The sequence below is a fragment of the Canis lupus genome, chromosome 5 (assembly GCF_011100685.1).
Source record: "Canis lupus familiaris isolate Mischka breed German Shepherd chromosome 5, alternate assembly UU_Cfam_GSD_1.0, whole genome shotgun sequence".
NCBI classification, from domain to species: Eukaryota; Metazoa; Chordata; class Mammalia; order Carnivora; family Canidae; genus Canis; species Canis lupus.
The window spans coordinates 66,087,465-66,100,352 of record NC_049226.1 but is presented as its reverse complement, the minus strand read 5'-3'; the positions used below and the strand labels follow the sequence as shown (position 1 = coordinate 66,100,352).

At 48.6% G+C, this 12,888-nt stretch overlaps 1 long non-coding RNA gene across 3 annotated transcripts; it reads left to right on the top strand.

Annotated features, from left to right (window-relative positions):
- The first annotated feature begins 2 nt into the window (after positions 1-2).
- On the top strand, positions 3-9,098 carry LOC102152720. 3 transcript variants are annotated; one of them, XR_005359933.1, is made up of 4 exons: positions 3-234; positions 1,613-1,723; positions 7,117-7,732; positions 8,168-9,098. It is a non-coding gene; the product is annotated as an uncharacterized LOC102152720 (long non-coding RNA). The 3 variants fall into 3 exon arrangements; XR_005359932.1 differs by having other exon boundaries at positions 14-234; positions 7,117-7,398; positions 7,635-9,098; XR_005359931.1 differs by having other exon boundaries at positions 5-234; positions 7,117-9,098.
- The last annotated feature ends 3,790 nt before the right edge of the window (positions 9,099-12,888 follow it).

Below are 12,888 nucleotides of genomic sequence, written 5' to 3'. Positions count from 1 at the left end.
CTTGGTTAATTAGGTTCCTTGGAACAAAAAGATGTCGGGACCTTCAGGCGCTGAGGGTTCCTCCAATCCAGCCTGGCCAGGTTGCAAAGCCCCCAAGCGATGGTATCAAGTAGACCTGTGTCCCTGTTCCACTTCTAGGCAGCTGTGTGACCTTGGCCGTTCACTCAAGCTTTGGTTTTCTCATCTGTGAAAGGAAACCAGGACCGCACTCCCAGCTGGCAGTGGAGGTCACAGGTGTTAACAGGGCCTGGGACGGGTGGGATGACTGAGCCTCTAGTACCTGAATCAAGGCATCCCAGCTCCTGACTATCTCCTTGCCACTTTTCGCTGTACTTTTTGCTATTGGATGTGTGTACTGGGCTGAATAGTATCCCCTAAAATGTCATGTCCACCCAGAACCTCAGGATATGACTTTTTAGAAATAGGGTCTTTGCAGATATACTTCAGGTAAGAATCCAAATAAGAGTGTCCTTGTAACAGATAGAAAAGAAAAGCAGAGACTCAGGGGATGGGAGATGCCCCTGAAGACAGAGGTAGAGGTTTGAAGCCAGGGGATGCCTGGAGCCACCAGGAGCTAGAAAAGGACCCTCCCATAGAGCCTGTGGAGGGAGCGTGGCCTGTGACTCCTTGACTGTGGAGAGAGCACGGCCTGTGACTCCTTAACTTTGGATGTCTGACTGCAGAAGAACGCTTCTGTCGTGGGAAGCCCCCGGACACTCTTACAGCGTGATTTCCCCCCAACTTCTCTCCAGTGCAACTTAATTCAGCTCCACCCATAGTACATTACTACACTGTAGGACCAGACTCCACTAAGGACTTGGGGGCCTCCAAGAAGAATGAGACCCAGCTCCTCGACTTTAAGGAACAGATGGCCTGGACTCCTGTCTCCAGAGCAGATGGCCACCCATCTGCAGGAGCTTTCTCTTCGCACACTGTTCCCTTCCCCAGAAGGCAACCAGGAGCCTCCTGGTGGCAAGAACGGACGACGACCTGCCAGTCCCTCCCAACACTATCCCTCTGGCCTGGCCGTGAGGCTGTGGTCCTCTGAGCCAGCCAGTGCCCTCCCTCCCACCCAGGGCTCCTTCCCTAAAACAGCTGCTTGGAGCTGGTCCCTTTCTCTCCCTCTGCAAAAGGTGACCCCTGGCCTCAAGTAGGATTTGGACATTTCTTCACCTCCTACAAAGTGGAGGGCCTGAGGCTCTAGGGGAGGAGGCTGGGGAGGGAGAGTAAGTCATATGGTAGGGCACTCTTCCACAGCATCCAAGAAGTTCAGGTAAAAGGGAAGCAGGCCATGTGTTTAGACAAGGAGAGATTCCCGGTAAGACGCTGAATGGGACAGCAAGTTCACTCCCAGGAGTGAACAGACCTGCTGCATGCCTAACTCAGGCAAGGGGCTGACGGTAAAGTGGGCCCTGCCCTCAGGAGCTCCCTGAGGTCCAGGGCAGAACTATATGTCTATCTACATTTTCCATAGAGCTGGAATAGAGTATAAATACTATTTTTGAGAAAGAGTTCTCTCCTTGCTTGGGGCCTCAGCTCCTGAGAGCCTCGTGTAAGCGCCACAACCTTGAAGGCCTGCTTCTAAACTCTTGCCCTTGTTCCCCTTTTATAGGTATGGACTAGTCATCTTGGGCTAAAGGCTATGCAGTCTGTACATGCTGGAACCACCTTCCGACCTAAGTCTGTTACCCAGACTCTGTCCCTCCTGGAGGAAAGCACAAAGGTGACGTGTCATTTATTCATTATTTCTGCAAACCAGAGACTCTAGTTGTATCAGTTGCATGCCAGTTTTTCCTAGTCTGGACTTGCTGACAAAGTCCACCTGGAGTCATAAATGGGCAACTGTCCCAAACAGTGCCCAGCACTCTCTCTCTCTGCACTGCCACAAATTTTCCTCCAGGACAGACCTGCTCCTTTGGGTTTCTTTGGCCTTTGGCCAGGTAGAGCATTTCTACTGTACCTGGACTCTGATTTAAGATGGACGTTCCTAAGCCTGACCCCCAGGTATGGAGTCAGACTCCCAGGGGGTGGGGTCTTGGACTCTGCATTTTGCTAGCTCTCCAGTGACCCTGGTACACACTGACATTTGAAAGCTGCTTTGGGGAATGGAAGTTTTGCTTTCAGGCATCTAGCCTGCTTCTCCGGACCAATAGCAACCACCAAAATAATCATTTAAGTTCGTGTCCCAGGCCTGCCTGTGGACAAGGATCCTCCCTGTTTTACAACCCCAGAAGCTGAGGCTTAATAAGGTTGCACTATCAGTGGCTCAAGGGTTCTTGTTAACTCCTGAGCCTTATTTCTTTTGTAGGTTTGTTCATTTTTCACATTTCTACCTTTCTCACACCATAATTATATCCTCTGAAAGCCAACAATTAATTCACTGCTGCTTTTGGTTTTGTGTGTTTTATCTTTGTACTATGAAAATTTTCAAGCATACCCAAAAGTCATTTGACTAGTGTGGTGACTCCCCGTGTCCCTGTTGCACTACTTCCAGAGCAATTACATTTGCTGTTCCTAGCTCACCTATTGCTCCCACTGCTCCCTGGCATACATACATTTTTCTAATGGACTATTTTAAAGCAAATAAATTAGGGGTTTTGTACATATGTAAGTAATAGCATAGGTATATATTAGTGTTGTTTTGCCTGATTATGAGGTAATACATACTTATTGTATCTATTTAGTGAGATTATGTTTCACTAAAAAACTATGTAAAAGTCACATATAAGCTTGCTTCTCAGTCATAGCCAATGTTAACATTTTAAAATACATCCTCCTAGACACTGTTGTAGCCACACATATTTATGCACACCTGTTTTTACGGAAGTGGTTTTCACCACAAAGATAGGGCTGTTCCCACATTTTATGATCTCTTTTTTCCATTTGACAACATATCCCAGATGTCTTCCCACGCCATGGACTCTCTTCTAAGTCCTGGTTTTCAAGGGCAGCCCAGAATCCTGTTGTTTGGCTATACCACAATCTATTCTACTAATCCCCTACTGCTGGGCATCCAGGTTGTTTCTACATTTTGCTGATTGAGTTTTAGAAGGCAGCTCTGCTTATCCTGGACCTTGCACCAGGCTGAAACCTAATCTGCCTCCTCTAGATCCCCCGAATGTTTCTGAAAAGTTCGGGCAGGGCTAACGCAGAGGAACTGGGTTGTTTCCCAGTGTCATCCCAGTCAAGGCTTCACCACCTGGCTTGAGGTCTCAAGACAGGACACACCCAGACTCAAGTCTGGGTGAAAACACATTCCAGAGGCAGATAACGTATTGTCTGGGTGACAAGGTGTAACTGTAAAAGATAGGAGGAGCCAGAGCTCACCCAACCCAGTAACACACCGTCCTTCAAGGAGCTCACCCCAGAAGGCAGTGCTCCTGCTGTGATAAAACTGTGATTGCTTAAAAATATAGACATGAACTCCTCTTACACACAGCTGTCTCCACACTCCATGTAGGTAATTTTTGGAGATGCTATAGGCTAGAAAGTCTTTATACTTCGAGGTGGATTGATATCTGGAAACACTCTGTGCTTATAAAATAAACTGCCTAGAGCAGTCTACTCTGGTTTGAGGAAAAACACGTTTATTAAATTATATCAGGGGACTCAGAGTCTCTAGCTTCGTTGGAGAACCAGATGTGGATACCATTTTTGTATCTTTTTTTTTTTTAATGAGTTGCCTATTCATGTTTTTTGCACATTTTTCTAGCAGGTTTTGGGTCTTTGTTTCCATCAATTTTTTACTTACTTATGTATTTAAAGATTTACTCATTTCATTTTAAAGAGATGCAGAGAGAAAGAGAGACAGAGAGAATGAATAGGGAGTGGGCAGAGAGAGAGAATCTTTCAAACAGATTCCCTGCTGAGTGAGGAGCCCAAAACAGGGCTCAATCCCATAACCCATGAAATCATGACCTGAGCTGAAACCAAGAGTTGGGTTTTTAAATGACCAAGCCACCCAGAACCCCCTCCGTCAATTTTTAAGAGTTTTTAAAATATATATTAGAGTTAATAGCCCTTTATCTGTGATTTATGTTGAAAGTATTCTGTCCAAATTTGTCAATTGTCTTTGACCTCATTTATGGTGTTTTTACCTTGAAAAGGTTTATTTTTTATGATCATTTATTACATCTGGGTTTTTTAGTTGTGATTAGAAAACCCCTCCCTATACCCAGGTTGTAAAGAAATTTATTTGTTATATTTTTTTTGTTTGCTTTTGTTTTTTTTGTATTATATATTTGGTTTCATTTTTTTCATGTTTAGATTCCTGACCCATTTGGAATTATTTATTTATTTATTTATTTATAAGATTTTATTTCTTTATTTCTGAGAGAGAGAGAGAGAGCACACATAAGCAAGGAGAAGAGGGGCAGAGAGAGAGGGAATATCTCAAGCAGACTCCACACTCAGCACTAGCCGATGCAGGGCTTGACCTCATGACTCTGAGACCAGTGACCTGAGCCAAAATGAAAAGTGGGATGCTTAACAGACTGAGCCACCCAAGCACCCTGGAGTTTATTTTTGTGCATAATATGAGGTATTTGCTTTTGAAAGCCAGTTTTATATTTAATTACCACAGGGGTTGCAAATTAAAATGCTTTAAAGTGGTTGGCAACCACTGAATGTGGTTGGTATAAAATAGGGTGAGGGTTGTAGGTAGTCAGGATTCCATTTATTTTTTTATTTTATTTTATTTATGATAGGCACACAGTGAGAGAGAGAGAGGCAGAGACACAGGCAGAGGGAGAAGCAGGCTCCATGCACCGGGAGCCCGAAGTGGGATTCGATCCTGGATTGCCAGGATCGCGCCCTGGGCCAAAGGCAGGTGCTAAACCGCTGCGCCACCCAGGGATCCCAGGATTCCATTTAAAAAGCAGGAACACACCTGGGGCGCCTGGGTAGCTCAGTTGGTCAAGTGTCTGCCTTCAGCTCAGGTCATGATCTCAGGGTCCTGGGATCCAGCCTTATGTAGGGCTCCCTGCTCAGTGAGGAGTCTCCTTCTCTCTCTCCCTCTGCTGCTCCCCCTACTTATGCTCTCTCTTTCTCTCTCAAATTAAAAAAAAAAAAACAACTTAATAAATAAATAAGTAACAAGCACACATAGTGGGGTATTAGTTTCCTAGGGCTGCTGTAGATAAATTACCACACACTGCATGGCTTAAAACCACAGAAATTTATCCTCTCACAGCCCTGAAACTGGATGTTTGGAACCAAGGGGTCGGTAGGACATCTGCCCAGGCATCTCTCCCAGCCTCTGGTGGCTGCTGGCCATCCTTGGTGCTCCTTGGCTCATGGCCACACCACTCCAGCTCTGCCTCCATCTTCACGTGGCCACCTTCCTTTCTTTGTCTATGTCCAAATGTCTGTCTTCTCATAAGGACCCCAGGCTTTGGGTTCAGGGCCTGTCCAATGCAGTATGACCTTGTTTAATTTGTTTACATCTGCAAAGACCCTTATTTCCAAATCAGGTCACGTTCTTAGGTGCCAGGTAGACATGGATTTGGGGGGACACCATTCACCCCAGTACAGTGAGGGAAAGTCAGCTGTCCACAGCCCCCACAGCCTGCCTGCTGAGAGCGTGGGAATCCTCATGGGTCTCTTATGCTGCTGCGGGGGTCATCCATGCCTAGTGATGAAGGGTATCTATATTGAGAATCTCATTACACTTCATTCTGAGAATCAGTTTTGAAAAGTTCTGACAGCTTATCACTTCAAAATGTCCTGACAAAAGGAAGAAGAAATCTAATGGCTAACTCTTCCAAGTAGGCCACCTAATGGGTGGCCTCCTCCACAGCCTGCAGAAGGCAGATTTGTTCAGTATATTTGGGTTTCCCCTTGGAGGCCAGGTCTCCCATATTTTTTCCTTCAGGGTACAGAGTGAATTTCTGCAAATTCCTCTGTACCAGAAAAAGGGCCCATTTTATACCAGAGGAGGAAGATGGTTCTTTCCTGCCTAGGGATGGGAAGGGGACAGGGAGAGAGGCTCTCACAGCTAATCTCCCTGTAAGACCTCTCAGAGTAAGCAGAATTCCAAGGATGGTTCCCCCAGGATTTACAGCCCCTGGTTATCCAAGCACTAATCTAGTGAAGAGATTTTGCAGAAGTAAAATCCCAGATCAAGTGACCCTAACACACAAAGGTGATCTGGGTGGGCCTGGTCCAATCAGGTGAACTTTAGAAGTAGAGCATTTTCTCAGGCTGGTCAGCAATCTTAGAAGGGTCAGGAGGATGGGAAATGTTGTTGCTGCTTGTAACAGGGCCACATGGGAAGGGAGCAAAGGGTGGCCCTGACGTATAACCAGCAAGGACACAGGGACCTCAGACACACAGCCTCAAGGAAGTGGCTTCTGCCACAACGTGCTTGTGCCTGTAAGCAGATTCTCCCGCTGACAAGAGCTCAGCCACTGACACCTTGATTTCTGCCCAGGAGACCCTGAGCAGAGATCCTAGATGAGTCTGTTCAGATTTCTGGCGTATGGAGCTGCCAGATGATACAGGGGCGCTGTTTCGGGTCTCTGAGTTTGTGGTAACTGGTTCTGCCACCACATAAATGAATGTACCTCTGCTCCTACGGAAGGTCTGGGAGTGGGGACTCTTTGAATGGTGAGGGGGAGTGAAGGTGTGGGATCGGACAGTCCCATAGTCTCCCTCCCACAGCCTCTGCATGTGTTCAACCACTACCCGTGAGATCCACGTCTTTGCAGATGTGGTCGGGTTGAGGTGAGGGCATGAGGGTGGGTCCTAATCAAGCACTGGTGTCCTGCTAAGAGACAAACAGGGGAGAGGCCATGTGATGATGGAGGCAGAAGTGAAGGGACTCTGGGAGCCTCTGAGGGAGGCTGGAGGGAAAGGGGCCCTGCGCCCCCTTGACTTTGGCTTTGGCCTCAGGAACTGCGAGAGAGCAAATTTCTGTTGTTATAAACACCACCCCTACCCTACCACCTGCTCCTGGGTTTTTGGCTCCAGGGCACGGATCTGGTCTTCGAGACAAGGGTGGGGACAGCCCCTTGGGAGTGTGCCGGGCTGGTGAACCATTCCCAGTGGTTCTTTCTCACTGGCTCTGGCTACAGAGGTTGGAAAACAAAACTTTTACGATGTTTCCCTCGAATCCAGGAGTGACCTTGTGATCCAGGCTGGCCAGTAAGACTCGGGTGAAAGCCTGACGAGGGGTTTCTGGAAAACTGCTTTTCAAATAGGAGGGGAAATGTGTCAGGCAAACCCCTCCACCCTCCCCACCGGAGCTCTCTGGTGTGGCCGGGGCATTGGAGGCCATGGCTGCCATCCTGTCACCTTGCGATGAGGAACACAAGGGACGCTCGCCCAGACCTTGAGCCTGGCACCATCCGACTGCTCCACCAAGCTTCTTGCTTGAAAAATAAACCCACGTTTGTTCAAGTGAGTTGGACTCTCTGCTACCTGCTGCTGAGTGCGTTCCTAGTGGCTACATGTGGTTTGCCCAAGGGAGCTTCTCAAACCTATCTTCCCTGTGGTGGACCAGAGAGGTCGAGGGCAGGAGCTCTGGAAGTCAGAGGGAGCAAATTTTAATCCTGGCTTTCACCCCCAGTGTGCAACTAACCTCCTCTCCCATGTCTCCCTCCCTCTGCAAAATGGATGTAAAAATATCTCCAAAGGAGCCTGGGGAATTAGATGAGATACTGCTTAGCAGGCGCTCAAGAATTGGTGGCCGCCAGCACCTCTGGGAACACCTTTATCCTGTGTTCTAATGAAGGTAGGGGTCCCACAACAGGCTCAGGGCAGTAAATAGTGGAAACGGGCCAGGGCTTCCAAATCACCTGGACTCTCAAGCAGCTCTCGGTGCCGGATGCATACTCCTGACCTCAGTGGGTGTTTATAGCACAGACAACCCCCGGGTTGGCCCAAGCCATCTCCATGTCACAGAACAAAAATGATAGGATGTTATCACACCTGCTGTCATTTATGCAGTGGGTTCGGTGCATAGGGCACAGAGTGGCAAGTCCATTTTAAAGGACAGACAGCGAGCCAGCGATGGAGCCAAGCCTCGAGGCTGGGAGCTCACTGTGCCTCCTGCCAAGCCCAGCCAAGCTAAAGGTTTTGGCACCAAAAGCAGGAAAGGCAGAAATGCCAGGGGACAAAGCACTTTCATGCCTCATTTAACCCTGTGACATGCCTTTGAAATCAATAGATCCTTATCCTCACCTGGCAAAGGAGGCGATCAGGCCTTGAGGAAAGAGAGCAGATGCAGGCAGAGCAGGACTGGAACAAAGGTTTCCCGGTCCCCGGTCCTGCTGCCCTGTCCCCTCTGGAATGGCACAGTTGGAAGCCGAGTAAGGATGACAAGTCCATGGACGAGGAAGGTCATCGGACAGTGTCTCTTTGACACAGCTCAGATGACCCTGGTGTCGTGGAGGAGACCTGCTGGAGGCTGGGTGCTTTGCATCTTTTCCCTAGATTCTCCTTTCACAGATGAAGAGACTGTGGTTCTGAGAGGCTACCTGCCCTCTGCACACAGCCAGCAAGGACAGATCCCATGTCCTGTCCACTCTGTGACCCTAATCACACTAGAGTTTTCCTGCCTTGCCCTCACCTGTTAGCTACAGCAGCTTGGATACTGTATGTTTGTATGCTTGTGTATGTAGTGTGTATTTGACTTTAGCTTCTGTTTGAATAGTTGTTTCTATAGCTGACATTTTTTAAAATCACTGGTCCTTCTGTCACACATGTGATTCTTTTCATGCATTGGCTTCTTGGTCCTGAGACTTACTCTCTTTTACACAGGGACAGCATTCCAAGCAAACATCTGTACAGAACCATCAGAACCATCCCTGGCTGTAAAATATGATAAGACTATGCCAGCATGTCCCTAGGGAAGGTCAGTCCTGTGGACTCACACCTACTGGTTCCTTAATTAAATGCTAAGCTCCCCCAAGAACAGGGACTGGGTCTGATACATTTTTGTCACTTTGGGTTTCCAGCTCTAGATGGATGCCTTGTATACAGTAGGCATTTATTAAATGTTTGCTTATGGGGGATCCCTGGGTGGCTCAGCGGTTTAGCGCCTGCCTTTGGCCCAGGGCGCGATCCTGGAGTCCCGGGATCGAGTCCCGCATCAGGCTCCTGACATGGAGCCTGCTTCTCCCTCCTCCTGTGTCTCTGCCTCTCTCTCTCTCTCTCTCTATGTCTATCATAAATAATAAATAAATAAATATTTAAAAAATAAAAAAATAAATGTTTGCTGATGGTCATTCTGACTTCCCAAATAAGTTTTTGCAATGCTGCTTCCAAAGCTCTCTCTTTAATTCTGTAAAGATTATGGCATCATACTAATTTCTCCAGTTAGTATATATCTTATCTATCAGTGATGATTTGTTATGTGTAATTATGTTTCTACCCTAGTAGAAATTCCTTGCAGAGTGGAATTTTTTGCCAAAATATTGTTAATATTTCCTTACAACATGATGTGAATCCCAGAATGGGAAAAGACTTGATCTGAAGAGAATCTGGCAGTCATGTGAAATTAACATCTTAATTAGCAGATGAGAAAAGTGATAAAGGGGCCATCAGGGATCACCCAGCCAATCCACTTATCAACCTGTGTTTGAGAGATGATTGCTAACTGTAGAAAATAGTTGGTATGATTTACAACATCTTCATATTTTGGATCACCTTGGTTTGGCCACATTTTTGTGTATTAAATGTGTAATAACATTTTATGGTAATGCACTCTATTCACTATCCATCTGTGCTTCTGACATTAGATGTGGCATTACCCATGTAACCTGCTAACTAGCAGCTTGAAAAGTCAAAAAGTCCTGAGATAGGAAGGTTCCAGGGTTGTTTAATGCCCTGGCTTCTTCTCTCTATACATTATACCCTCCTCAGGGTGTCAGCCTTGACCTCTGGCTGGTTCTCCTCATGCTGTGGTTGCAGGTGTTCCAGACATCACATCCAGCTTCTGACAGAAGAAGAAAGATTATCTTTCTTTGTGTATGAATTTTAAGGAAAAAAAATCTTCCACTGAAGCCCCTTGGCTTATTGGCTAGGTTGCATCACATATCTATGCTGCAAGTAACCACAGACAAGAGGACTAGAGGCATCTAGTGATGGCCATTGATCAATCAGAATATGACTTCTGTGGCTGGAGCCTGCCTTTCCTAAAGTCCATGGATGAGCAGAGTGTTTGGAAGCCAGAACAAAATAAAGGTTCTGTTTGCAGATGAGGACTGGGAGGCTCAGGAGGTCACCTGTGGCATGCTGTAGTACCAGGTTTGTAACTTAGCTCTGACCCCAGCTGTTTCTCCATGAGGCTGCACTGCCACATTACATGAGGCGTGGGTGTAGTGGGGCTGATACCATTACAGGGTTGTTGTCACCCTTTATCATAATCGTGGAGCCATTGTACTCCATTCGAGCCAGCTTGTGATCATGTATGTGCTCTGTAATCAGTAATTTCACAGCTGGGCAGATAACCACCTGAGTGCATTCCAGCATTGTCTGAGGCCAGGTGTGCCCAATTAGTGTTCTTGTCTTCCAGGATAGACTCTATGGCCTCTCCGTGTACTTTTTGCCTTCCCATCCACCCTGTGGTTGGTTCTCCCAGAGTGGGGCAAGGGGCTTGTTGGTTCTTTATCCCCTGTTAATCCCTTTGGGAAATTAACTCAGGGGCGAGGATGAAGGGGCTGTCTGTGGTGAGACGGGACTATCCTGGACTATCTCACCATCACTGGCCCATTGCCATGGGTAACTGAGGGGCTGGCACCTCCACAACACCCTTCTCGCTCCCTGGGCATGCATACAGCACTGCGCATGCCCCGCCTGAGTCCTGCGGTGACCGTGCCAGCACCCCCTTCTTCATGTCCGCGTTCATTAGCAGTTGGCTGTGTTGGAAATGAGAGTGAGCTAGAAGAGCCCAGAGCCTTGGGGACCTCGGTTCGTGGCTGCATGGCCCTGGGCACGCCACTCAGTCTCCATGAGGCTCACTTTTCCTGTCTGTGTAATGGGCTGCCTTGTGGCTCAGGGACCATGAGTGCTGGCACCCAGGAGCCATGGCAGTTTCTCACAGTGATCACCTGACATCTTAGCATTCTCTGAAAGGGGAGCTTAAATTTTCCTGGGGGTAGAGGGCCTCCAGTTGTGTGGGCTTGCCTGCTCTGTGCGGGGAAGCCGGGAAAGCAGCCCCGAATGTATGCTCCTGGACAGGTGCCTTGGCTTCCTGTGGCTGCTGTAACAAATGCCCACAAACTCCAGAGCTGAGGACATGCATTTCTACCTCCCCATTCTGGAGATCTGAAGTCTGACACGAGTTCTACAAGTTTAGAAATGGGGCTGAGACTGGAGCTCCCAATAGCCAAAAATGTTGGGGGCCAGGCCTGGCTCCCTCACCGTGCAGAGTCCTGGTCCTGCGCGCACAGGGCTGCTACAGAGAGAATGCACTTCTGGTCCTTCTCCCCTTCCAGGCTGTGGTAAAAGGTAGAGATGAACATCCTTCCCTCCCCTTCCCCTGAGGACTGTGCTGGCCCAGGGATGCAGGGTGGAAGGCAATGTATTTGGAGAGATTCTTATCAAAGGCCTTCGAAGAGAGCTTGACCTCTCTGAATTTAGCTGCCACATTTTGCATGAAAATCCTGTGCGCATTTTTTAAAGCAAGAGACTCTGGGGCTTTCACAGTGTCCCCAGAGGAGTCGGAGTGAAGAGGGTTGGGAGAGCATCGTTCTGAGCTCAGGCTGTGTTCTGGCTGTGGGGCTGTCATTCACCACTCTGAGCCTCAGCTTCCTTCGCCTGGACAATGGGACCATCCTGCCCCGTCGTTGCCATGGATGCACAGCCTGGTGCCTCGAGGAGCTCAGTGGTTGGCGGCGATGCCCAATGCCCGCTACCAGTGACCCTGGAATTTGCTGACTCCATCCTTCTCTCCCAGGGCTGCAGGGGCTGCCCTGGGTTCCCTGCCACCAGTTTCCCCAGCAGCCTTTTTGTTTGTTTGGAACAGCTTCTTGGGGTCTCCTAGAGAAAAGATTCACATCCGAGTTCCAGCAAACCAGTACGCTCCCCAACCCCAGGCTTGGAAGGCTCCCAGCTGCTCTCTTGGCTGCCCAGCTGAGAAGAAATGATATCAGAAATGTTTATCTCTTGAAGAAGCTAGAGACTCCTTTCGGGAGGACAAGAAGACACCATGAAAAGGGGTGCAGGGGGGTTTGCCAAAGCATCCTTGTGTGGAACTATGGGAATATTCATTTCGTTCGTCTGCCTCCAGGAAGGGCTGGGCAGGCTGGGCTGGGTCTTGGTCTTGGTTTTCTCAGCCTGATTGCACTCATTTTATCCCACAAAACACGTTGGTGGCTCAGGACCAAAGGGCTGGGGGAGGCCTCAGCCCCAGCCCCAGCCCCTAGCCTTTGGGTAGCCGTGTGAGGAGTCCTCCCTGGGCTGCACATCAAGGCCTCCCTTCCTGGCCAGCAAGGAGGTGACACTGTCCTTAGATGCCCTGCAGTGTGAAGACCCAGAGCCCGTGGTGAGGTTCGTGTCTGCACATAATGGTTAAGAGCCTCTGCTCTGGAATCAGGCTGACCGGAGCTCCAAACTGGGCCCCACCACGCTGGAAAAACTACTGGTCTGAGTCTCAGTTTTCCAACCTGCAAAATGGCAACAGCAAGGATTCCTGCCACCACAGGTGGTTGTGAGGCCCTGTCGTAGGGCGTTCGGCACAGGTGGGTGTGGACACATGGAGAGGTGGTCAGAAGCAGGAGATGCTATCATTTTAGTCACGTGACCATGAAATCAGAAAATCGGAAAATACAGGAAACCTCAAGGAAGAGAACCCACAGCGCTCACAGCCCCGGTGCCTGGAGACACAGTGCTGGCTTTCGTTACGTGTCCCTCTGCCTGTTTCTACGCTTGCGTGTTTCACAGACT